The following is a 24,025-nucleotide window of genomic DNA, read 5'->3' on the forward strand; positions in this document are numbered from 1 at the left end:
TTCCACAGGCCAGACAGCCATGCAAGTGGGGTACCGAAAAGGCATGCCCTCAATTTATTTATCCTATTATAAGTACTTCCAACAGATCTTTGAACAATCCATAGAGAGCAGTACCTATGAAGAACTCTTTAGACCTTTAAGGCGTACAAAGAGAAAGTGCTATTAACCAGCCACTTGAACGGCCCAAAGCTGCTTTGAAATTGAGTCAACAGCCACCTCTTGGCTAGCTAAAGCAAATTCAACAAGGAATTTCAATGTCACAACATAGGGTGGAATACGCAAATCTAAGCAGCCCCTGATCACAGCCCTGAGGAAATTGGCGTAAGTGTGCTGGAGTCCAACTGTCTACTAGATGCTAGGCATTCTTCCATATTTGCATGGCCTGTCTGGCCAGGGCATACAAGAGCATGACTCTTCCAGATGAGCTCTTACATGGGTCCTATGCTCATATAGTAAGGACTGCACTTTGTCAGCAAGACTTTATACAACCGAAATATATGAGAAACCCCAGCTCTCTTGACTAGATGAGGACGGAATCACATCCCAGGTGAAGACCAACAGATGCAACTTCCATCAGATGTTAACCTGAAAAAGGAGATTACATCTCCAAAAGTCCTGTCAGAAGTGGGATTCAAACCCACGCCTCCAGAGGAGACTGCGGCATAAAAACAGCACCTTAGACCACTCGGCCATCCTGACAGTGCAGAGTCTTAAGAAATGTATAAAAGTCACTCAGAAATTTCTGCCTCCATGCAAGCCTGAAATAATTTAAACCTTCAAACACAAGGTGCAACTTTATGCACAGGACAATAAACAAAGAAGATCACATGTGAAAGCATTTCATTTCACTGGTGTACAATTTTTATGCTTTTAGAATACCTCATACCTCTCACCAGCTATTTAGGGTCCTGTATCCTACTCACAAAATTACCTTGCATGCGACCTCTCTCTCTACACAAACAACTACTGCACAGGAAGTAGGAAGGCAGAAGGTGGGGCATATTATGCAAATGTTTGCTGTCATTGTGCCTTGCAGATTCATGCAGGATTTCTAGATCCTTGCTGGATACAAGAGTGCAGACCTTGTTTCAGATCAACTGTCCCTAGCAGGGAACGTCTGAGCACATGCAGTCTTTTGCTCTCTAGCCCCTGGCCTGGGACTCACCCTCACTGGCTGAGGCGTGAATTTCTGCATACCAACGTTGCATAGATGGTACGTTTGTGGTCGGTTTGGGATGGGTGGGAGGTCAAAAGCAGGGAAAAGTATGTCGCCTTCACTTCTAGTCTCCTCTTCTAGGCCTACCTGCCGTTCACTCACTCTGTCTTTGTTTCATTCTCTCCTTCCTCAACACCCCTTCTCACTCACTCGCTCTATCACTTGTGCTCTTTCCCCTTGCTCTGCATTTCATAGTGGAAACATCTCTTGAATGGAGCATTAGAAAATGAGGTTACATAAAATTAACAATCTACTTATTGGAAACCAAAAATATCACAAGTCTGAATGTAACCCATTTCATTAATAAAAGGGACTTTTTAAGCACCCCCCAAAAAACACATAAAACACCACGAGTGCTAGAAGAATATTATACGAGCTTGAAGACAGAATTGGGCACATTAATTTGCAGTTGAAACTGAAGTTTGTTACTTATTCAGATATTTTATGCACTGCCAATTTTTAGCTGAGATTCTAAAAGAACTCAGAGACAAAATGGACTTAAAGTTTTGTCAGAAGTGGGATTCGAACCCACGCCTCCAGGAGAGACTGCGGCCTTAACGCAGCGCCTTAGACCACTCGGCCATCCTGACCACATGTTGCTTGATCATCTACAGAGAGGGAAAGATATTGTGAAACAAAAAAAGCACACATCTTAGGTCATGAGTGGCTAGAGCAAGAAAAAAACTCACTGCACTTTTCCAAGTAGACAACCATATAAGCCCATGTGAGGGAAATGATCAGATTTTTTCTCTCTCAAGAAAAAAGTAGAGTAAACACACAATTGTCAGAAGTGGGATTTGAACCCACGCCTCCAGAATAGACTGCGACCTGAACGCAGCGCCTTAGACCACTCGGCCAGCCTGACTTGCATTTGTGGAACCTTCCACAGGCCAGAAAGCCATGCAAGTGGGGTACCGAAAAGGCATGCCCTCAATTTATTTATCCTATTATAAGTACTTCCAACAGATCTTTGAACAATCCATAGAGAGCTGTACCTATGAAGAACTCTTTAGACCTTTAAGGCGTACAAAGAGAAAGTGCTATTAACCAGCCACTTGAACGGCCCAAAGCTGCTTTGAAATTGAGTCAACAGCCACCTCTTGGCTAGCTAAAGCAAATTCAACAAGGAATTTCAATGTCACAACATAGGGTGGAATACGCAAATCTAAGCAGCCCCTGATCACAGCCCTGAGGAAATTGCCGTAAGTGTGCTGGAGTCCAACTGTCTACCAGATGCTAGGCATTCTTCCATATTTGCATGGCCTGTCTGGCCAGGGCATACAAGAGCATGACTCTTCCAGATGAGCTCTTACATGGGTCCTATGCTCATATAGTAAGGACTGCACTTTGTCAGCAAGACTTTATACAACCGAAATATATGAGAAACCCCAGCTCTCTTGACTAGATGAGGACGGAATCACATCCCAGGTGAAGACCAACAGATGCAACTTCTATCAGATGTTAACCTGAAAAAGGAGATTACATCTCCAAAAGTCATGTCAGAAGTGGGATTCGAACCCACGCCTCCAGAGGACACTGCGGCCTAAACACAGCGCCTTAGACCACTCGGCCATCCTGACAGTGCAGAGTCTTAAGAAATGTATAAAAGTCACTCAGAAATTTCTGCCTCCATGCAAGCCTGAAATAATTTAAACCTTCAAACACAAGGTGCAACTTTATGCACAGGACAATAAACACAGAAGATCACATGTGAAAGCATTTCATTTCACAGGTGTACCATTTTTATGCTTTTAGAATACCTCATACCTCTCACCAGCTATTTAGGGTCCTGTATGCTACTCACAAAATTACCTTGCCTGCGACCTCTCTCTCTACACAAACAACTACTGCACAGGAAGTAGGAAGGCAGAAGGTGGGGCATATTATGCAAATGTATGCTGTCATTGTGCCTTGCAGATTCATGCAGGATTTCTAGATCCTTGCTGGATACAAGAGAGCAGACCTTGTTTCAGATCAACTGTCCCTAGCAGGGAACGTCTGAGCACATGCAGTCTTTTGCTCTCTAGCCCCTGGCCTGGGACTCACCCTCACTGGCTGAGGCGTGAATTTCTGCATACCAACGTTGCATAGATGGTACGTTTGTGGTCGGTTTGGGATGGGTGGGAGGTCAAAAGCGGGGAAAAGTATGTCGCCTTCACTTCTAGTCTCCTCTTCTAGGCCTACCTGCCGTTCACTCACTCTGTCTTTGTTTCATTCTCTCCTTCCTCAACACCCCTTCTCACTCACTCGCTCTATCACTTGTGCTCTTTCCCCTTGCTCTGCATTTCATAGTGGAAACATCTCTTGAATGGAGCATTAGAAAATGAGGTTACATAAAATTAACAATCTACTTATTGGAAACCAAAAATATCACAAGACTGAATGTAACCCATTTCATTAATAAAAGGGACTTTTTAAGCACCCCCCAAAAAACACATAAAACACCACGAGTGCTAGAAGAATATTATACGAGCATGAAGACAGAATTGGGCAAATTAATTTGCAGTTGAAACTGAAGTTTGTTACTTATTCAGATATTTAATGCACTGCCAATTTTTAGCTGAGATTCTAAAAGAACTCAGAGACAAAATGGACTTAAAGTTTTGTCAGAAGTGGGATTCGAAGCCACGCCTCCAGGAGAGACTGCGGCCTTAATGCAGCGCCTTAGACCACTCGGCCATCCTGACCACATGTTGCTTGATCATCTACAGAGAGGAAAAGATATTGTGAAACAAAAAAAGCACACATCTTAGGTCATGAGTGGCTAGAGCAAGAAAACAACTCACTGCACTTTTCCAAGTAGACAACCATATAAGCCCATGTGAGGGAAATGATCAGATTTTTTCTCTCTCAAGAAAAAAGTAGAGTAAACACACAATTGTCAGAAGTGGGATTTGAACCCACGCCTCCAGAAGAGACTGCGACCTGAATGCAGCGCCTTAGACCACTCGGCCATCCTGACTTGCATTTGTGGAACCTTCCACAGGCCAGACAGCCATGCAAGTGGGGTACCGAAAAGGCATGCCCTCAATTTATTTATCCTATTATAAGTACTTCCAACAGATCTTTGAACAATCCATAGAGAGCAGTACCTATGAAGAACTCTTTAGACCTTTAAGGCGTACAAAGAGAAAGTGCTATTAACCAGCCACTTGAACGGCCCAAAGCTGCTTTGAAATTGAGTCAACAGCCACCTCTTGGCTAGCTAAAGCAAATTCAACAAGGAATTTCAATGTCACAACATAGGGTGGAATACGCAAATCTAAACAGCCCCTGATCACAGCCCTGAGGAAATTGCCGTAAGTGTGCTGGAGTCCAACTGTCTACCAGATGCTAGGCATTCTTCCATATTTGCATGGCCTGTCTGGCCAGGGCATACAAGAGCATGACTCTTCCAGATGAGCTCTTACATGGGTCCTATGCTCATATAGTAAGGACTGCACTTTGTCAGCAAGACTTTATACAACCGAAATATATGAGAAACCCCAGCTCTCTTGACTAGATGAGGACGGAATCACATCCCAGGTGAAGACCAACAGATGCAACTTCCATCAGATGTTAACCTGAAAAAGGAGATTATATCTCAAAAAGTCATGTCAGAAGTGAGATTCGAACCCACGCCTCCAGAGGAGACTGCGGCCTAAACACAGCGCCTTAGACCACTCGGCCATCCTGACAGCGAAGAGTCTTAAGAAATGTATAAAAGTCACTCAGAAATTTCTGCCTCCATGCAAGCCTGAAATAATTTAAACCTTCAAACACAAGTTGCAACTTTATGCACAGGACAATAAACACAGAAGATCACATGTGAAAGCATTTCATTTCACAGGTGTACAATTTTTATGCTTTTAGAATACCTCATACCTCTCACCAGCTATTTAGGGTCCTGTATCCTACTCACAAAATTACCTTGCATGCGACCTCTCTCTCTACACAAACAACTACTGCACAGGAAGTAGGAAGGCAGAAGGTGGGGCATATTATGCAAATGTATGCTGTCATTGTGCCTTGCAGATTCATGCAGGATTTCTAGATCCTTGCTGGATACAAGAGAGCAGACCTTGTTTCAGATCAACTGTCCCTAGCAGGGAACGTCTGAGGACATGCAGTCTTTTGCTCTCTAGCCCCTGGCCTGGGACTTACCCTCACTGGCTGAGGCGTGAATTTCTGCATACCAACGTTGCATAGATGGTACGTATGTGGTCGGTTTGGGATGGGTGGGAGGTCAAAAGCAGGGAAAAGTATGTCGCCTTCACTTCTAGTCTCCTCTTCTAGGCCTACCTGCCGTTCACTCACTCTGTCTTTGTTTCATTCTCTCCTTCCTCAACACCCCTTCTCACTCACTCGCTCTATCACTTGTGCTCTTTCCCCTTGCTCTGCATTTCATAGTGGAAACATCTCTTGAATGGAGCATTAGAAAATGAGGTTACATAAAATTAACAATCTACTTATTGGAAACCAAAAATATCACAAGTCTGAATGTAACCCATTTCATTAATAAAAGGGACTTTTTAAGCACCCCCCAAAAAACACATAAAACAGCACGAGTGCTAGAAGAATATTATACGAGCTTGAAGACAGAATTGGGCAAATTAATTTGCAGTTGAAACTGAAGTTTGTTACTTATTCAGATATTATATGCAATGCCAATTTTTAGCTGAGATTCTAAAAGAACTCAGAGACAAAATGGACTTAAAGTTTTGTCAGAAGAGGGATTCAAACCCACGTCTCCAGGAGAGACTGCGGCCTTAACGCTGCGCCTTAGACCACTCGGCCATCCTGACCACATGTTGCTTGATCATCTACAGAGAGGGAAAGATATTGTGAACCAAAAAAAGCACACATCTTAGGTCATGAGTGGCTAGAGCAAGAAAAAAACTCACTGCACTTTTCCAAGTAGACAACCATATAAGCCCATGTGAGGGATATGATCTGATTTTTTTCTCTCTCAAGAAAAAAGTAGAGTAAACACACAATTGTCAGAAGTGGGATTTGAACCCACGCCTCCAGAAGAGACTGCAACCTGAACGCAGCGCCTTAGACCACTCGGCCATCCTGACTTGCTTTTGTGGAACCTTCCACAGGCCAGACAGCCATGCAAGTGGGGTACCGAAAAGGCATGCCCTCAATTTATTTATCCTATTATAAGTACTTCCAACAGATCTTTGAACAATCCATAGAGAGCAGTACCTATGAAGAACTCTTTACACCTTTAAGGCGTACAAAGAGAAAGTGCTATTAACCAGCCACTTGAACGGCCCAAAGCTGCTTTGAAATTGAGTCAACAGCCACCTCTTGGCTAGCTAAAGCAAATTCAACAAGGAATTTCAATGTCACAACATTGGGTGGAATACGCAAATCTAAGCAGCCCCTGATCACAGACCTGAGGAAATTGCCGTAAGTGTGCTGGAGTCCAACTGTCTACCAGATGCTAGGCATTCTTCCATATTTGCATGGCCTTTCTGGCCAGGGCATATAAGAGCATGACTCTTCCAGATGAGCTCTTACATGGGTCCTATGCTCATATAGTAAGGACTGCACTTTGTCAGCAAGACTTTATACAACCGAAATATATGAGAAACCCCAGCTCTCTTGACTAGATGAGGACGGAATCACATCCCAGGTGAAGACCAACAGATGCAACTTCCATCAGATGTTAACCTGAAAAAGGAGATTATATCTCAAAAAGTCATGTCAAAAGTGAGATTCGAACCCACACCTCCAGAGGAGACTGTGGCCTAAACACAGCGCCTTAGACCACTCGGCCATCCTGACAGCAAAGAGTCTTAAGAAATGTATAACAGTCACTCAGAAATTTCTGCCTCCATGCAAGCCTGAAATAATTTAAACCTTCAAACACAAGTTGCAACTTTATGCACAGGACAATAAACACAGAAGTTCACATGTGAAAGCATTTCATTTCACAGGTGTACAATTTTTATGCTTTTAGAATACCTCATACCTCTCACCAGCTATTTAGGGTCCTGTATCCTACTCACAAAATTACCTTGCCTGCGACCTCTCTCTCTACACAAACAACTAATGCACAGGAAGTAGGAAGGCAGAAGGTGGGGCATATTATGCAAATGTATGCTGTCATTGTGCCTTGCAGATTCATGCAGGATTTCTAGATCCTTGCTGGATACAAGAGAGCAGACCTTGTTTCAGATCAACTGTCCCTAGCACGGAACGTCTGAGCACATGCAGTCTTTTGCTCTCTAGCCCCTGGCCTGGGACTCACCCTCACTGGCTGAGGCGTGAATTTCTGCATACCAACGTTGCATAGATGGTACGTATGTGGTCGGTTTGGGATGGGTGGGAGGTCAAAAGCAGGGAAAAGTATGTCGCCTTCACTTCTAGTCTCCTCTTCTAGGCCTACCTGCCGTTCACTCACTCTGTCTTTGTTTCATTCTCTCCTTCCTCAACACCCCTTCTCACTCACTCGCTCTATCACTTGTGCTCTTTCCCCTTGCTCTGCATTTCATAGTGGAAACATCTCTTGAATGGAGCATTAGAAAATGAGGTTACATAAAATTAACAATCTACTTATTGGAAACCAAAAATATCACAAGTCTGAATGTAACCCATTTCATTAATAAAAGGGACTTTTTAAGCACCCCCCAAAAAACACATAAAACACCACGAGTGCTAGAAGAATATTATACGAGCTTGAAGACAGAATTGGGCAAATTAATTTGCAGTTGAAACTGAAGTTTGTTACTTATTCAGATATTATATGCACTGCCAATTTTTAGCTGAGATTCTAAAAGAACTCAGAGACAAAATGGACTTAAAGTTTTGTCAGAAGTGGGATTCAAACCCACGTCTCCAGGAGAGACTGCGGCCTTAACGCAGCGCCTTAGACCACTCGGCCATCCTGACCACATGTTGCTTGATCATCTACAGAGAGGGAAAGATATTGTGAACCAAAAAAAGCACACAACTTATGTCATGAGTGGCTAGAGCAAGAAAAAAACTCACTGCACTTTTCCAAGTAGACAACCATATAAGCCCATGTGAGGGAAATGATCTGATTTTTTCTCTCCCAAGAAAAAGGTAGAGTAAACACACATTGTCAGAAGTGGGATTTGAACCCATGCCTCCAGAAGAGACTGCGACCTGAACGCTGCGCCTTAGACCACTCGGCCATCCTGACTTGCATTTGTGGAACCTTCCACAGGCCAAACAGCCATGCAAGTGGGGTACCAAAAAGGCATGCCCTCAATTTATTTATCCTATTATAAGTACTTCCAACAGATCTTTGAACAATCCATAGAGAGCAGTACCTATGAAGAACTCTTTAGACCTTTAAGGCGTACAAAGAGAAAGTGCTATTAACCAGCCACTTGAAAGGCCCAAAGCTGCTTTGAAATTGAGTCAACAGCCACCTCTTGGCTAGCTAAAGCAAATTCAACAAGGAATTTCAATGTCACAACATAGGGTGGAATACGCAAATCTAAGCAGCCCCTGATCACAGCCCTGAGGAAATTGCCGTAAGTGTGCTGGAGTCCAACTGTCTACCAGATGCTAGGCATTCTTCCATATTTGCATGGCCTGTCTGGCCAGGGCATACAAGAGCATGACTCTTCCAGATGAGCTCTTACATGGGTCCTATGCTCATATAGTAAGGACTGCACTTTGTCAGCAAGACTTTATACAACCGAAATATATGAGAAACCCCAGCTCTCTTGACTAGATGAGGACGGAATCACATCCCAGGTGAAGACCAACAGATGCAACTTCCATCAGATGTTAACCTGAAAAAGGAGATTACATCTCCAAAAGTCATGTCAGAAGTGGGATTCGAACCCACGCCTCCAGAGGAGACTGCGTCCTAAACACAGCACCTTAGACCACTCGGCCATCCTGACAGTGCAAAGTCTTAAGAAATGTATAAAAGTCACTCAGAAATTTCTGCCTCCATGCAAGCCTGAAATAATTTAAACCTTCAAACACAAGGTGCAACTTTATGCACAGGACAATAAACACAGAAGATCACATGTGAAAGCATTTCATTTCACAGGTGTACAATTTTTATGCTTTTAAAATACCTCATACCTCTCACCAGCTATTTAGGGTCCTGTATCCTACTCACAAAATTACCTTGCCTGCGACCTCTCTCTCTACACAAACAACTACTGCACAGGAAGTAGGAAGGCAGAAGGTGGGGCATATTATGCAAATGTATGCTGTCATTGTGCCTTGCAGATTCATGCAGGATTTCTAGATCCTTGCTGGATACAAGAGAGCAGACCTTGTTTCAGATCAACTGTCCCTAGCAGGGAACGTCTGAGCACATGCAGTCTTTTGCTCTCTAGCCCCTGGCCTGGGACTTACCCTCACTGGCTGAGGCGTGAATTTCTGCATACCAACGTTGCATAGATGGTACGTTTGTGGTCGGTTTGGGATGGGTGGGAGGTCAAAAGCATGGAAAAGTATGTCGCCTTCACTTCTAGTCTCCTCTTCTAGGCCTACCTGCCGTTCACTCACTCTGTCTTTGTTTCATTCTCTCCTTCCTCAACACCCCTTCTCACTCACTCGCTCTATCACTTGTGCTCTTTCCCCTTGCTCTGCATTTCATAGTGGAAACATCTCTTGAATGGAGCATTAGAAAATGAGGTTACATAAAATTAACAATCTACTTATTGGAAACCAAAAATATCACAAGACTGAATGTAACCCATTTCATTAATAAAAGGGACTTTTTAAGCACCCCCCAAAAAAGACATAAAACACCACGAGTGTAAGAAGAATATTATACGAGCTTGAAGACAGAATTGGGCAAATTAATTTGCAGTTGAAACTGAAGTTTGTTACTTATTCAGATATTATATGCACTGCCAATTTTTAGCTGAGATTCTAAAAGAACTCAGAGACAAAATGGACTTAAAGTTTTGTCAGAAGTGGGATTCGAACCCACGCCTCCAGGAGAGACTGCGGTCTTAACGCAGCGCCTTAGACCACTCGGCCATCCTGACCACATTTGCTTGATCATCTACAGAGAGGGAATGATATTGTGAACCAAAAAAAGCAGACAACTTAGGTCATGAGTGGCTAGAGCAAGAAAAAAACTCACTGCACTTTTCCAAGTAGACAACCATATAAGCCCATGTGAGGGAAATGATCTGATTTTTTCTCTCCCAAGAAAAAAGTAGAGTAAACACACAATTGTCAGAAGTGGGATTTGAACCCACGCCTCCAGAAGAGACTGCGACCTGAACGCAGCGCCTTAGACCACTCGGCCATCCTGACTTGCATTTGTGGAACCTTCCACAGGCCAGACAGCCATGCAAGTGGGGTACCGAAAAGGCATGCCCTCAATTTATTTATCCTATTATAAGTACTTCCAACAGATCTTTGAACAATCCATAGAGAGCAGTACCTATGAAGAACTCTTTAGACCTTTAAGGCGTACAAAGAGAAAGTGCTATTAACCAGCCACTTGAAAGGCCCAAAGCTGCTTTGAAATTGAGTCAACAGCCACCTCTTGGCTAGCTAAAGCAAATTCAACAAGGAATTTCAATGTCACAACATAGGGTGGAATACGCAAATCTAAGCAGCCCCTGATCACAGCCCTGAGGAAATTGCCGTAAGTGTGCTGGAGTCCAACTGTCTACCAGATGCTAGGCATTCTTCCATATTTGCATGGCCTGTCTGGCCAGGGCATACAAGAGCATGACTCTTCCAGATGAGCTCTTACATGGGTCCTATGCTCATATAGTAAGGACTGCACTTTGTCAGCAAGACTTTATACAACCGAAATATATGAGAAACCCCAGCTCTCTTGACTAGATGAGGACGGAATCACATCCCAGGTGAAGACCAACAGATGCAACTTCCATCAGATGTTAACCTGAAAAAGGAGATTACATCTCCAAAAGTCATGTCAGAAGTGGGATTCGAACCCACGCCTCCAGAGGAGACCGCAGCCTAAACACAGCGCCTTAGACCACTCGGCCATCCTGACAGTGCAAAGTCTTAAGAAATGTATAAAAGTCACTCAGAAATTTCTGCCTCCATGCAAGCCTGAAATAATTTAAACCTTCAAACACAAGGTGCAACTTTATGCACAGGACAATAAACACAGAAGATCACATGTGAAAGCATTTCATTTCACAGGTGTACAATTTTTATGCTTTTAAAATACCTCATACCTCTCACCAGCTATTTAGGGTCCTGTATCCTACTCACAAAATTACCTTGCCTGCGACCTCTCTCTCTACACAAACAACTACTGCACAGGAAGTAGGAAGGCAGAATGTGGGGCATATTATGCAAATGTATGCTGTCATTGTGCCTTGCAGATTCATGCAGGATTTCTAGATCCTTGCTGGATACAAGAGAGCAGACCTTGTTTCAGATCAACTGTCCCTAGCAGGGAACGTCTGAGCACATGCAGTCTTTTGCTCTCTAGCCCCTGGCCTTGGACTTACCCTCACTGGCTGAGGCGTGAATTTCTGCATACCAACGTTGCATAGATGGTACGTTTGTGGTCGGTTTGGGATGGGTGGGAGGTCAAAAGCATGGAAAAGTATGTCGCCTTCACTTCTAGTCTCCTCTTCTAGGCCTACCTGCCGTTCACTCACTCTGTCTTTGTTTCATTCTCTCCTTCCTCAACACCCCTTCTCACTCACTCGCTCTATCACTTGTGCTCTTTCCCCTTGCTCTGCATTTCATAGTGGAAACATCTCTTGAATGGAGCATTAGAAAATGAGGTTACATAAAATTAACAATCTACTTATTGGAAACCAAAAATATCACAAGACTGAATGTAACCCATTTCATTAATAAAAGGGACTTTTTAAGCACCCCCCAAAAAACACATAAAACACCACGAGTGCTAGAAGAATATTATACGAGCTTGAAGACAGAATTGGGCAAATTAATTTGCAGTTGAAACTGAAGTTTGTTACTTATTCAGATATTATATGCACTGCCAATTTTTAGCTGAGATTCTAAAAGAACTCAGAGACAAAATGGACTTAAAGTTTTGTCAGAAGTGGGATTCGAACCCACGCCTCCAGGAGAGACTGCGGCCTTAACGCATCGCCTTAGACCACTCGGCCATCCTGACCACATTTACTTGATCATCTACAGAGAGGGAAAGATATTGTGAACCAAAAAAAGCACACATCTTAGGTCATGAGTGGCTAGAGCAAGAAAAAAACTCACTGCACTTTTCCAAGTAGACAACCATATAAGCCCATGTGAGGGAAATGATCAGATTTTTTCTCTCTCAAGAAAAAAGTAGAGTAAACACACAATTGTCAGAAGTGGGATTTGAACCCACGCCTCCAGAAAAGACTGCGACCTGAACGCAGCGCCTTAGACCACTCGGCCATCCTGACTTGCATTTGTGGAACCTTCCACAGGCCAGACAGCCATGCAAGTGGGGTACCGAAAAGGCATGCCCTCAATTTATTTATCCTATTATAAGTACTTCCAACAGATCTTTGAACAATCCATAGAGAGCAGTACCTATGAAGAACTCTTTAGACCTTTAAGGCAAACAAAGAGAAAGTGCTATTAACCAGCCACTTGAAAGGCCCAAAGCTGCTTTGAAATTGAGTCAACAGCCACCTCTTGGCTAGCTAAAGCAAATTCAACAAGGAATTTCAATGTCACAACATAGGGTGGAATACGCAAATCTAAGCAGCCCCTGATCACAGCCCTGAGGAAATTGCCGTAAGTGTGCTGGAGTCCAACTGTCTACCAGATGCTAGGCATTCTTCCCTATTTGCATGGCCTGTTTGGCCAGGGCATACAAGAGCATGACTCTTCCAGATGAGCTCTTACATGGGTCCTATGCTCATATAGTAAGGACTGCACTTTGTCAGCAAGACTTTATACAACCGAAATATATGAGAAACCCCAGCTCTCTTGACTAGATGAGGACGGAATCACATCCTAGGTGAAGTCCAACAGATGCAACTTCCATCAGATGTTAACCTGAAAAAGGAGATTACATCTCCAAAAGTTATGTCAGTAGTGGGATTCGAACCCACACCTCCAGAGGAGACTGCGGCCTAAACACAGCACCTTAGACCACTCGGCCATCCTGACAGTGCAGAGTCTTAAGAAATGTATAAAAGTCACTCAGAAATTTCTGCCTCCATGCAAGCCTGAAATAATTTAAACCTTCAAACACAAGGTGCAACTTTATGCACAGGACAATAAACACAGAAGATCACATGTGAAAGCATTTCATTTCACAGGTGTACAATTTTTATGCTTTTAGAATACCTCATACCTCTCACCAGCTATTTAGGGTCCTGTATCCTACTCACAAAATTACCTTGCCTGCGACCTCTCTCTCTACACAAACAACTACTGCACAGGAAGTAGGAAGGCAGAAGGTGGGGCATATTATGCAAATGTATGCTGTCATTGTGCCTTGCAGATTCATGCAGGATTTCTAGATCCTTGCTGGATACAAGAGAGCAGACCTTGTTTCAGATCAACTGTCCCTAGCAGGGAACGTCTGAGCACATGCAGTCTTTTGCTCTCTAGCCCCTGGCCTGGGACTTACCCTCACTGGCTGAGACGTGAATTTCTGCATACCAACGTTGCATAGATGGTACGTTTGTGGTCAGTTTGGGATGGGTGGGAGGTCAAAAGCAGGGAAAAGTATGTCGCCTTCACTTCTAGTCTCCTCTTCTAGGCCTACCTGCTGTTCACTCACTCTGTCTTTGTTTCATTCTCTCCTTCCTCAACACCCCTTCTCACTCACTCGCTCTATCACTTGTGCTCTTTCCCCTTGCTCTGCATTTTATAGTGGAAACATCTCTTGAATGGAGCATTCGAAAATGAGGTTACATAAAATTAACAATCTACTTATTGGAAACCAAAAATATCACAAGACTGAATGTAACCCATTTCATTAATAAAAGGGACTTTTTAAGCACCCCCCAAAAAACACATAAAACACCACGAGTGCTAGAAGAATATTATACGAGCTTGAAGACAGAATTGGGCAAATTAATTTGCAGTTGAAACTGAAGTTTGTTACTTATTCAGATATTATATGCACTGCCAATTTTTAGCTGAGATTCTAAAAGAACTCAGAGACAAAATGGACTTAAAGTTTTGTCAGAAGTGGGATTCGAACCCACGCCTCCAGGAGAGACTGCGGCCTTAACGCAGCGCCTTAGACCACTCGGCCATCCTGACCACATTTGCTTGATCATCTACAGAGAGGGAAAGATATTGTGAACCAAAAAAAGCACACATCTTAGGTCATGAGTGGCTAGAGCAAGAAAAAAACTCACTGCACTTTTCCAAGTAGACAACCATATAAGCCCATGTGAGGGAAATGATCAGATTTTTTTCTCTCTCAAGAAAAAAGTAGAGTAAACACACAATTGTCAGAAGTGGGATTTGAACCCACGCCTCCAGAAGAGACTGCGACCTGAACGCAGCGCCTTAGACCACTCGGCCATCCTGACTTGCATTTGTGGAACCTTCCACAGGCCAGACAGCCATGCAAGTGGGGTACCGAAAAGGCATGCCCTCAATTTATTTATCCTATTATAAGTACTTCCAACAGATCTTTGAACAATCCATAGAGAGCAGTACCTATGAAGAACTCTTTAGACCTTTAAGGCGTACAAAGAGAAAGTGCTATTAACCAGCCACTTGAAAGGCCCAAAGCTGCTTTGAAATTGAGTCAACAGCCACCTCTTGGCTAGCTAAAGCAAATTCAACAAGGAATTTCAATGTCACAACATAGGGTGGAATACGCAAATCTAAGCAGCCCCTGATCACAGCCCTGAGGAAATTGCCGTAAGTGTGCTGGAGTCCAACTGTCTACCAGATGCTAGGCATTCTTCCATATTTGCATGGCCTGTCTGGCCAGGGCATACAAGAGCATGACTCTTCCAGATGAGCTCTTACATGGGTCCTATGCTCATATAGTAAGGACTGCACTTTGTCAGCAAGACTTTATACAACCGAAATATATGAGAAACCCCAGCTCTCTTGACTAGATGAGGACGGAATCACATCCCAGGTGAAGACCAACAGATGCAACTTCCATCAGATGTTAACCTGAAAAAGGAGATTACATCTCCAAAAGTGGGATTCGAACCCACGCCTCCAGAGGAGACTGCGGCCTAAACACAGCATCTTAGACCACTCAGCCATCCTGACAGTGCAGAGTCTTAAGAAATGTATAAAAGTCACTCAGAAATTTCTGCCTCCATGCAAGCCTGAAATAATTTAAACCTTCAAACACAAGGTGCAACTTTATGCACAGGACAATAAACACAGAAGATCACATGTGAAAGCATTTCATTTCACAGGTGTACAATTTTTATGCTTTTAAAATACCTCATACCTCTCACCAGCTATTTAGGGTCCTGTATCCTACTCACAAAATTACCTTGCCTGCGACCTCTCTCTCTACACAAACAACTACTGCACAGGAAGTAGGAAGGCAGAAGGTGGGGCATATTATGCAAATGTATGCTGTCATTGTGCCTTGCAGATTGATGCAGGATTTCTAGATCCTTGCTGGATACAAGAGAGCAGACCTTGTTTCAGATCAACTGTCCCTAGCAGGGAACGTCTGAGCACATGCAGTCTTTTGCTCTCTAGCCCCTGGCCTGGGACTTACCCTCACTGGCTGAGGCGTGAATTTCTGCATACCAACGTTGCATAGATGGTACGTTTGTGGTCGGTTTGGGATGGGTGGGAGGTCAAAAGCATGGAAAAGTATGTCGCCTTCACTTCTAGTCTCCTCTTCTAGGCCTACCTGCCGTTCACTCACTCTGTCTTTGTTTCATTCTCTCCTTCCTCAACACCCCTTCTCACTCACTCGCTCTATCACTTGTGCTCTTTCCCCTTGCTCTGCATTTCATAGTGGAAACATCTCTTGAATGGAGCATTAGAAAATGAGGTTACATAAAATTAACAATCTACTTATTGGAAACCAAAAATATCACAAGACTGAATGTAACCCATTTCATTAATAAAAGGGACTTTTTAAGCACCCCCCAAAAAACACATAAAACACCACGAGTGCTAGAAGAATATTATACGAGCTTGAAGACAGAATTGGGCAAATTAATTTGCAGTTGAAACTGAAGTTTGTTACTTATTCAGATATTATATGCACTGCCAATTTTTAGCTGAGATTCTAGAAGAACTCAGAGACAAAATGGACTTAAAGTTTTGTCAGAAGTGGGATTCGAACCCACGCCTCCAGGAGAGACTGCGGCCTTAACGCAGCGCCTTAGACCACTCGGCCATCCTGACCACATTTGCTTGATCATCTACAGAGAGGGAAAGATATTGTGAACCATAAAAAGCACACATCTTAGGTCATGAGTGGCTAGAGCAAGAAAAAAACTCACTGTACTTTTCAAGAAAAAAGTAGAGTAAACACACAATTGTCAGAAGTGGGATTTGAACCCACGCCTCCAGAAGAGACTGCGACCTGAACACAGCGCCTTAGACCACTCGGCCATCCTGACTTGCATTTGTGGAACCTTCCACAGGCCAGACAGCCATGCAAGTGGGGTACCGAAAAGGCATGCCCTCAATTTATTTATCCTATTATAAGTACTTCCAACAGATCTTTGAACAATCCATAGAGAGCAGTACCTATGAAGAACTCTTTAGACCTTTAAGGCGTACAAAGAGAAAGTGCTATTAACCAGCCACTTGAAAGGCCCAAAGCTGCTTTGAAATTGAGTCAACAGCCACCTCTTGGCTAGCTAAAGCAAATTCAACAAGGAATTTCAATGTCACAACATAGGGTGGAATACGCAAATCTAAGCAGCCCCTGATCACAGCCCTGAGGAAATTGCCGTAAGTGTGCTGGAGTCCAACTGTCTACCAGATGCTAGGCATTCTTCCATATTTGCATGGCCTGTCTGGCCAGGGCATACAAGAGCATGACTCTTCCAGATGAGCTCTTACATGGGTCCTATGCTCATATAGTAAGGACTGCACTTTGTCAGCAAGACTTTATACAACCGAAATATATGAGAAACCCCAGCTCTCTTGACTAGATGAGGACGGAATCACATCCCAGGTGAAGACCAACAGATGCAGCTTCCATCAGATGTTAACCTGAAAAAGGAGATTACATCTCCAAAAGTCATGTCAGAAGTGGGATTCGAACCCACGCCTCCAGAGGAGACTGCAGACTAAACACAGCGCCTTAGACCACTCGGCCATCCTGACAGTGCAGAGTCTTAAGAAATGTATAAAAGTCACTCAGAAATTTCTGCCTCCATGCAAGCCTGAAATAATTTAAACCTTCAAACACAAGGTGCAACTTTATGCACAGGACAATAAACACAGAAGATCACATGTGAAAGCATTTCATTTCACAGGTGTACAATTTTTATGCTTTTAGAATACCTCATACCTCTCACCAGCTATTTAGGGTCCTGTATCCTACTCACAAAATTACCTTGCCTGCGACCTCTCTCTCTACACAAACAACTACTGCACAGGAAGTAGGAAGGCAGAAGGTGGGGCATATTATGCAAATGTATGCTGTCATTGTGCCTTGCAGATTCATGCAGGATTTCTAGATCCTTGCTGGATACAAGAGAGCAGACCTTGTTTCAGATCAACTGTCCCTAGCAGGGAACGTCTGAGCACATGCAGTCTTTTGCTCTCTAGCCCCTGGCCTGGGACTTACCCCCACTGGCTGAGGCGTGAATTTCTGCATACCAACGTTGCATAGATGGTACGTTTGTGGTCGGTTTGGGATGGGTGGGAGGTCAAAAGCAGGGAAAAGTATGTCGCCTTCACTTCTAGTCTCCTCTTCTAGGCCTACCTGCCGTTCACTCACTCTGTCTTTGTTTCATTCTCTCCTTCCTCAACACCCCTTCTCACTCACTCGCTCTATCACTTGTGCTCTTTCCCCTTGCTCTGCATTTCATAGTGGAAACATCTCTTGAATGGAGCATTAGAAAATGAGGTTACATACAATTAACAATCTACTTATTGGAAACCAAAAATATCACAAGACTGAATGTAACCCATTTCATTAATAAAAGGGACTTTTTAAGCACCCCCCAAAAAACACATAAAACACCACGAGTGCTAGAAGAATATTATACGAGCTTGAAGACAGAATTGGGCAAATTAATTTGCAGTTGAAACTGAAGTTTGTTACTTATTCAGATATTATATGCACTGCCAATTTTTAGCTGAGATTCTAAAAGAACTCAGAGACAAAATGGACTTAAAGTTTTGTCAGAAGTGGGATTCGAACCCACGCCTCCAGGAGAGACTGCGGCCTTAACGCAGCGCCTTAGACCACTCGGCCATCCTGACCACATTTGCTTGATCATCTACAGAGAGGGAAAGATATTGTGAACCAAAAAAAGCACACAACTTAGGTCATGAGTGGCTAGAGCAAGAAAAAAAATCACTGCACTTTTCCAAGTAGACAACCATATAAGCCCATGTGAGGGAAATTATCTGATTTTTTCTCTTCCAAGAAAAAAGTAGAGTAAACACACAATTGTCAGAAGTGGGATTTGAACCCACGCCTCCAGAAGAGACTGAGACCTGAACGCAGCGCCTTAGACCACTCGGCCATCCTGACTTGCATTTGTGGAACCTTCCACAGGCCAGACAGCCATGCAAGTGGGGTACCGAAAAGGCATGCCCTCAATTTATTTATCCTATTATAAGTACTTCCAACAGATCTTTGAACAATCCATAGAGAGCAGTACCTATGAAGAACTCTTTAGACCTTTAAGGCGTACAAAGAGAAAGTGCTATTAACCAGCCACTTGAAAGGCCCAAAGCTGCTTTGAAATTGAGTCAACAGCCACCTCTTGGCTAGCTAAAGCAAATTCAACAAGGAATTTCAATGTCACAACATAGGGTGGAATACGCAAATCTAAGCAGCCCCTGATCACAGCACTGAGGAAATTGCCGTAAGTGTGCTGGAGTCCAACTGTCTACCAGATGCTAGGCATTCTTCCATATTTGCATGGCCTGTCTGGCCAGGGCATACAAGAGCATGACTCTTCCAGATGAGCTCTTACATGGGTCCTATGCTCATATAGTAAGGACTGCACTTTGTCAGCAAGACTTTATACAACCGAAATATATGAGAAACCCCAGCTCTCTTGACTAGATGAGGACGGAATCACATCCCAGGTGAAGACCAATAGATGCAACTTCCATCAGATGTTAACCTGAAAAAGGAGATTACATCTCCAAAAGTCATGTCAGAAGTGGAATTCGAACCCACGCCTCCAGAGGAGACTGCGGCCTAAACACAGCGCCTTAGACCACTTGGCCATCCTGACAGTGCAGAGTCTTAAGAAATGTATAAAAGTCACTCAGAAATTTCTGCCTCCATGCAAGCCTGAAATAATTTAAACCTTCAAACACAAGGTGCAACTTTATGCACAGGACAATAAACACAGAAGATCACATGTGAAAGCATTTCATTTCACAGGTGTACAATTTTTATGCTTTTAGAATACCTCATACCTCTCACTAGCTATTTAGGGTCCTGTATCCTACTCACAAAATTACCTTGCCTGCGACCTCTCTCTCTACACAAACAACTACTGCACAGGAAGTAGGAAGGCAGAAGGTGGGGCATATTATGCAAATGTATGCTGTCATTGTGCCTTGCAGATTCATGCAGGATTTCTAGATCCTTGCTGGATACAAGAGAGCAGACCTTGTTTCAGATCAACTGTCCCTAGCAGGGAACGTCTGAGCACATGCAGTCTTTTGCTCTCTAGCCCCTGGCCTGGGACTTACCCTCACTGGCTGAGGTGTGAATTTCTGCATACCAACGTTGCATAGATGGTACGTTTGTGGTCGGTTTGGGATGGGTGGGAGGTCAAAAGCAGGGAAAAGTATGTCGCCTTCACTTCTAGTCTCCTCTTCTAGGCCAACCTGCCGTTCACTCACTCTGTCTTTGTTTCATTCTCTCCTTCCTCAACACCCCTTCTCACTCACTCGCTCTATCACTTGTGCTCTTTCCCCTTGCTCTGCATTTCATAGTGGAAACATCTCTTGAATGGAGCATTAGAAAATGAGGTTACATAAAATTAACAATCTACTTATTGGAAACCAAAAATATCACAAGACTGAATGTAACCCATTTCATTAATAAAAGGGACTTTTTAAGCACCCCCCAAAAAACACATAAAACACCACGAGTGCTAGAAGAATATTATACGAGCTTGAAGACAGAATTGGGCAAATTAATTTGCAGTTGAAACTGAAGTTTGTTACTTATTCAGATATTATATGCACTGCCAATTTTTAGCTGAGATTCTAAAGAACTCAGAGACAAAATGGACTTAAAGTTTTGTCAGAAGTGGGATTCGAACCCAAGCCTCCAGGAGAGACTGCGGCCTTAACGCAGCGCCTTAGACCACTCAGCCATCCTGACCACATTTGCTTGATCATCTACAGAGAGGGAAAGATATTGTGAACCAAAAAAAGCACACAACTTAGGTCATGAGTGGCTAGAGCAAGAAAAAAACTCACTGCACTTTTCCAAGTAGACATCCATATAAGCCCATGTGAGGGAAATGATCTGATTTTCTCTCTCCCAAGAAAAAAGTAGAGTAAACACACATTTGTCAGAAGTGGGATTTGAACCCATGCCTCCAGAAGAGACTGCGACCTGAACGCAGCGCATTAGACCACTCGGCCATCCTGACTTGCATTTGTGGAACCTTCCACAGGCCAGACAGCCATGCAAGTGGGGTACCGAAAAGGCATGCCCTCAATTTATTTATCCTATTATAAGTACTTCCAACAGATCTTTGAACAATCCATAGAGAGCAGTACCTATGAAGAACTCTTTAGACCTTTAAGGCGTACAAAGAGAAAGTGCTATTAACCAGCCACTTGAAAGGCCCAAAGCTGCTTTGAAATTGAGTCAACAGCCACCTCTTGGCTAGCTAAAGCAAATTCAACAAGGAATTTCAATGTCACAACATAGGGTGGAATACGCAAATCTAAGCAGCCCCTGATCACAGCCCTGAGGAAATTGCCGTAAGTGTGCTGGAGTCCAACTGTCTACCAGATGCTAGGCATTCTTCCATATTTGCATGGCCTGTCTGGCCAGGACATACAAGAGCATGACTCTTCCAGATGAGCTCTTACATGGGTCCTATGCTCATATAGTAAGGACTGCACTTTGTCAGCAAGACTTTATACAACCGAAATATATGAGAAACCCCAGCTCTCTTGACTAGATGAGGACGGAATCACATCCCAGGTGAAGACCAACAGATGCAACTTCCATCAGATGTTAACCTGAAAAAGGAGATTACATCTCCAAAAGTCATGTCAGAAGTGGGATTCGAACCCACGCCTCCAGAGGAGACTGCAGCCTAAACACAGCGCCTTAGACCACTCGGCCATCCTGACAGTGCAGAGTCTTAAGAAATGTATAAAAGTCACTCAGAAATTTCTGCCTCCATGCAAGCCTGAAATAATTTAAACCTTCAAACACAAGGTGCAACTTTATGCACAGGACAATAAACACAGAAGATCACATGTGAAAGCATTTCATTTCACAGGTGTACAATTTTTATGCTTTTAAAATACCTCATACCTCTCACCAGCTATTTAGGGTCCTGTATCCTACTCACAAAATTACCTTGCCTGCGACCTCTCTCTCTACACAAACAACTACTGCACAGGAAGTAGGAAGGCAGAATGTGGGGCATATTATGCAAATGTATGCTGTCATTGTGCCTTGCAGATTCATGCAGGATTTCTAGATCCTTGCTGGATACAAGAGAGCAGACCTTGTTTCAGATCAACTGTCCCTAGCAGGGAACGTCTGAGCACATGCAGTCTTTTGCTCTCTAGCCCCTGGCCTGGGACTTACCCTCACTGGCTGAGGCGTGAATTTCTGCATACCAACGTTGCATAGATGGTACGTTTGTGGTCGGTTTGGGATGGGTGGGAGGTCAAAAGCATGGAAAAGTATGTCGCCTTCACTTCTAGTCTCCTCTTCTAGGCCTACCTGCCGTTCACTCACTCTGTCTTTGTTTCATTCTCTCCTTCCTCAACACCCCTTCTCACTCACTCGCTCTATCACTTGTTCTCTTTCCCCTTGCTCTGCATTTCATAGTGGAAACATCTCTTGAATGGAGCATTAGAAAATGAGGTTACATAAAATTAACAATCTACTTATTGGAAACCAAAAATATCACAAGACTGAATGTAACCCATTTCATTAATAAAAGGGACTTTTTAAGCACCCCCCAAAAAACACATAAAACACCACGAGTGCTAGAAGAATATTATACGAGCTTGAAGACAGAATTGGGCAAATTAATTTGCAGTTGAAACTGAAGTTTGTTACTTATTCAGATATTATATGCACTGCCAATTTTTAGCTGAGATTCTAAAAGAACTCAGAGACAAAATGGACTTAAAGTTTTGTCAGAAGTGGGATTCGAACCCACGCCTCCAGGAGAGACTGCGGCCTTAACGCAGCGCCTTAGACCACTCGGCCATCCTGACCACATTTGCTTGATCATCTACAGAGAGGGAAAGATATTGTGAACCAAAAAAAGCACACATCTTAGGTCATGAGTGGCTAGAGCAAGAAAAAAACTCACTGCACTTTTCCAAGTAGACAACCATATAAGCCCATGTGAGGGAAATGATCAGATTTTTTCTCTCTCAAGAAAAAAGTAGAGTAAACACACAATTGTGAGAAGTGGGATTTGAACCCACGCCTCCAGAAAAGACTGCGACCTGAACGCAGCGCCTTAGACCACTCGGCCATCCTGACTTGCATTTGTGGAACCTTCCACAGGCCAGACAGCCATGCAAGTGGGGTACCGAAAAGGCATGCCCTCAATTTATTTATCCTATTATAAGTACTTCCAACAGATCTTTGAACAATCCATAGAGAGCAGTACTTATGAAGAACTCTTTAGACCTTTAAGGCGTACAAAGAGAAAGTGCTATTAACCAGCCACTTGAAAGGCCCAAAGCTGCTTTGAAATTGAGTCAACAGCCACCTCTTGGCTAGCTAAAGCAAATTCAACAAGGAATTTCAATGTCACAACATAGGGTGGAATACGCAAATCTAAGCAGCCCCTGCTCACAGCCCTGAGGAAATTGCCGTAAGTGTGCTGGAGTCCAACTGTCTACCAGATGCTAGGCATTCTTCCATATTTGCATGGCCTGTCTGGCCAGGGCATACAAGAGCATGACTCTTCCAGATGAGCTCTTACATGGGTCCTATGCTCATATAGTAAGGACTGCACTTTGTCAGCAAGACTTTATACAACCGAAATATATGAGAAACCCCAGCTCTCTTGACTAGATGAGGACGGAATCACATCCTAGGTGAAGACCAACAGATGCAACTTCCATCAGATGTTAACCTGAAAAAGGAGATTACATCTCCAAAAGTCATGTCAGTAGTGGGATTCGAACCCACGCCTCCAGAGGAGACTGCGGCCTAAACACAGCGCCTTAGACCACTCGGCCATCCTGACAGTGCAGAGTCTTAAGAAATGTATAAAAGTCACTCAGAAATTTCTGCCTCCATGCAAGCCTGAAATAATTTAAACCTTCAAACACAAGGTGCAACTTTATGCACAGGACAATAAACACAGAAGATCACATGTGAAAGCATTTCATTTCACAGGTGTACAATTTTTATGCTTTTAGAATACCTCATACCTCTCACCAGCTATTTAGGGTCCTGTATCCTACTCACAAAATTACCTTGCCTGCGACCTCTCTCTCTACACAAACAACTACTGCACAGGAAGTAGGAAGGCAGAAGGTGGGGCATATTATGCAAATGTATGCTGTCATTGTGCCTTG

The 24,025-nt window shown here is 43.5% G+C and overlaps 18 non-coding genes across 18 annotated transcripts; all 18 read right to left on the reverse strand.

The window, feature by feature from the left end:
* Positions 1-616: 616 nt before the first annotated feature.
* On the reverse strand, positions 617-699 carry TRNAI-UAU (transfer RNA isoleucine (anticodon UAU)). The gene has a single exon. It is a non-coding gene; the product is annotated as a tRNA-Ile (tRNA).
* A 1,024-nt stretch (positions 700-1,723) lies between these two features.
* On the reverse strand, positions 1,724-1,806 carry TRNAL-AAG (transfer RNA leucine (anticodon AAG)). The gene has a single exon. It is a non-coding gene; the product is annotated as a tRNA-Leu (tRNA).
* A 907-nt stretch (positions 1,807-2,713) lies between these two features.
* On the reverse strand, positions 2,714-2,796 carry TRNAL-UAG (transfer RNA leucine (anticodon UAG)). Its single transcript has one exon. It is a non-coding gene; the product is annotated as a tRNA-Leu (tRNA).
* Positions 2,797-4,810: 2,014 nt separating this feature from the next.
* TRNAL-UAG (transfer RNA leucine (anticodon UAG)) lies at positions 4,811-4,893 on the reverse strand. Its single transcript has one exon. It is a non-coding gene; the product is annotated as a tRNA-Leu (tRNA).
* Positions 4,894-6,193: 1,300 nt separating this feature from the next.
* Positions 6,194-6,276, reverse strand: TRNAL-CAG (transfer RNA leucine (anticodon CAG)). The gene has a single exon. It is a non-coding gene; the product is annotated as a tRNA-Leu (tRNA).
* A 1,739-nt stretch (positions 6,277-8,015) lies between these two features.
* TRNAL-AAG (transfer RNA leucine (anticodon AAG)) lies at positions 8,016-8,098 on the reverse strand. Its single transcript has one exon. It is a non-coding gene; the product is annotated as a tRNA-Leu (tRNA).
* Positions 8,099-9,004: 906 nt separating this feature from the next.
* TRNAL-UAG (transfer RNA leucine (anticodon UAG)) lies at positions 9,005-9,087 on the reverse strand. The gene has a single exon. It is a non-coding gene; the product is annotated as a tRNA-Leu (tRNA).
* Positions 9,088-10,111: 1,024 nt separating this feature from the next.
* Positions 10,112-10,194, reverse strand: TRNAL-AAG (transfer RNA leucine (anticodon AAG)). The gene has a single exon. It is a non-coding gene; the product is annotated as a tRNA-Leu (tRNA).
* A 191-nt stretch (positions 10,195-10,385) lies between these two features.
* TRNAL-CAG (transfer RNA leucine (anticodon CAG)) lies at positions 10,386-10,468 on the reverse strand. The gene has a single exon. It is a non-coding gene; the product is annotated as a tRNA-Leu (tRNA).
* Positions 10,469-12,207: 1,739 nt separating this feature from the next.
* TRNAL-AAG (transfer RNA leucine (anticodon AAG)) lies at positions 12,208-12,290 on the reverse strand. The gene has a single exon. It is a non-coding gene; the product is annotated as a tRNA-Leu (tRNA).
* A 191-nt stretch (positions 12,291-12,481) lies between these two features.
* On the reverse strand, positions 12,482-12,564 carry TRNAL-CAG (transfer RNA leucine (anticodon CAG)). Its single transcript has one exon. It is a non-coding gene; the product is annotated as a tRNA-Leu (tRNA).
* A 1,739-nt stretch (positions 12,565-14,303) lies between these two features.
* TRNAL-AAG (transfer RNA leucine (anticodon AAG)) lies at positions 14,304-14,386 on the reverse strand. The gene has a single exon. It is a non-coding gene; the product is annotated as a tRNA-Leu (tRNA).
* Positions 14,387-14,578: 192 nt separating this feature from the next.
* On the reverse strand, positions 14,579-14,661 carry TRNAL-CAG (transfer RNA leucine (anticodon CAG)). Its single transcript has one exon. It is a non-coding gene; the product is annotated as a tRNA-Leu (tRNA).
* Positions 14,662-16,388: 1,727 nt separating this feature from the next.
* TRNAL-AAG (transfer RNA leucine (anticodon AAG)) lies at positions 16,389-16,471 on the reverse strand. Its single transcript has one exon. It is a non-coding gene; the product is annotated as a tRNA-Leu (tRNA).
* Positions 16,472-16,606: 135 nt separating this feature from the next.
* Positions 16,607-16,689, reverse strand: TRNAL-CAG (transfer RNA leucine (anticodon CAG)). Its single transcript has one exon. It is a non-coding gene; the product is annotated as a tRNA-Leu (tRNA).
* Positions 16,690-18,428: 1,739 nt separating this feature from the next.
* On the reverse strand, positions 18,429-18,511 carry TRNAL-AAG (transfer RNA leucine (anticodon AAG)). The gene has a single exon. It is a non-coding gene; the product is annotated as a tRNA-Leu (tRNA).
* Positions 18,512-21,512: 3,001 nt separating this feature from the next.
* TRNAL-UAG (transfer RNA leucine (anticodon UAG)) lies at positions 21,513-21,595 on the reverse strand. The gene has a single exon. It is a non-coding gene; the product is annotated as a tRNA-Leu (tRNA).
* Positions 21,596-22,619: 1,024 nt separating this feature from the next.
* TRNAL-AAG (transfer RNA leucine (anticodon AAG)) lies at positions 22,620-22,702 on the reverse strand. Its single transcript has one exon. It is a non-coding gene; the product is annotated as a tRNA-Leu (tRNA).
* Positions 22,703-24,025: the final 1,323 nt, after the last annotated feature.

This window comes from Lissotriton vulgaris, chromosome 8 (assembly GCF_964263255.1).
Source record: "Lissotriton vulgaris chromosome 8, aLisVul1.2, whole genome shotgun sequence".
Classification (NCBI taxonomy): domain Eukaryota; kingdom Metazoa; phylum Chordata; class Amphibia; order Caudata; family Salamandridae; genus Lissotriton; species Lissotriton vulgaris.